Genomic DNA, 1989 nt, shown 5'->3' on the forward strand with positions numbered 1-1989 from the left:
TATATATATATATATATATATATATATATATATATATATATATATATGTTTGTGGAAGTCAGTGTGAATATAGGTTGTGAAACTAGAAATATGTCCATGAAAAAAAAAAGAGAGCAGGGTAATAGCACATGAGTTATGGAAGTAGAAAGAGAAATAATGGAAGCTGGAGGATGTGAGTAGAAATAAGGACCAGGGAAACAGACAAGGAAGTGCTTGTAGGAGTCTACAGTCTGATATGAAGTGCCAAAAGGAAGCCCATTACATTTTATACTAACCAAGAACACAATTTTCAAAGTCATAACTGTGCATATGGCCTTAGTCAATTTTTACGAAAAAGTGGAAATAGGCTGTGGTAGAATCTTATTCATTTTCCTATGACATGCAGAGAAAATAAGATCCCTTCTCTAAAATTTTTAACCTTTGGGTATGTCTGTCTATGTGTGTGCAGATACATACAGAAGGGGTCATCAGATCTCTTGGGGCTGGAGTTATAGGCATTGGTGAGCCACTTGATGTCAATGCTGGAATCTGAACTGACTCTCAATAAGTGATCTTAGCCATAGACCCATCTTCTGTGGATATCCTTCAAAATGGCATTAGCAAATTTTAGAGAAACTTCTGAAATCACCTCATGGATCTCTGGCCCCAAGTAAGTGATATATTGGGAGGAGAAAACTGTTAAGAGAAAAAAGAAAGGGACTTGCTCTCATTAGGAAATTCCCCAAATCACTTGTTCCTACACTCTCCAAACAGAAAGCCCCCCACCTCCAACACAAAGGTTGCTTCGACAGATCATCCACGACTGTTACTTGCATGGAAGAGATTATAGAAGCAGAAAGTATATCCATAAGAGATTATGTCATCCTCTTAGGACTGAATTCGCACCCATTTGAGCTGACATCATTTCCAGGAGAAAATTCCATGAGGAAAATGTCAGGCAATGTGAACCACCCCAACCATACAAATGTTTCTTCAACTGGGGATACCATCCAGTCTCAAGACTTCTTTTATGCTGTTAGGATTATTTTGACACCTTTCAGCTAATTGCCCCACCCCCCATGGTATAACAAATAAACTATTCCTACTCTCCCATGGTGAGTAGTATGAATTTTTTCACGAGCTGCCATTCCCCTTTCTCATCACAATACTCTTCTATTGTCAACAGGTATCTGGGATTTATTTGCATTGCAACAGTTTAGGGGCATGTGACACAGAAATGTAAAACAAACATTCTGGAAATATTAAGAAATGGAGGGAAAATGAGAGGATATTATTCTGAGTAATAAGAACACAGCAATGTCATCCAATACCAATGGTCAGCCCTGAAAGCACACATAGAAGTAACATTATACAGATCAAGTGGGTTATATTAGGGAATAACAAAAATTAATGAAAGAAAAGGTGTCATGAATTCAAAAGAGTGCAAGGAGGGTATATGGGAGGACTTGAATGGAGACATGGGAGGAGAAAACAACGTGATTATATTATAATCTGAAAAACAAAAGAAAAATAATTCAAACTATGGATCTAATTCAAAGCTCCTCAATCTTCATGGTGATGCACATCCACATAAGCTTTTGTATACGTGGTTAGCTTTGTCAGTAGTCAACATAAGAGTTTAAAGTTAAAAAAATAAAAAGAATTCAAAAGCAAAAATAGTACACCTCTTCCATATTAGTTAAGAAACTGAAAGCACTCTGGACTACCGAATGCATAAATATGTAGGGCACTGTTCTGCAAGTGTGTGGAAATATTGGCAGGCTTAGATAGAAATAGGCAAGGGACTTCATTTTATTTTCCTACAATGGCAATGGTTGATTCACTTTTCTATAACATATTGTTTATATGTGAGTACTTATCCCCTTTCATTGACTGTTCTCAACTTCCATTCCCATTTCTCAGTATATGAATTCTTGAAAACGTTTTTCTCATTCCAATTAGTTGCCATTAGATCAATTGTCAGATCAATATCCTGAGAGATACAACTAT

Source organism: Mus caroli, unplaced genomic scaffold, assembly GCF_900094665.2.
Source record: "Mus caroli unplaced genomic scaffold, CAROLI_EIJ_v1.1 scaffold_13708_1, whole genome shotgun sequence".
NCBI lineage: Eukaryota > Metazoa > Chordata > Mammalia > Rodentia > Muridae > Mus > Mus caroli.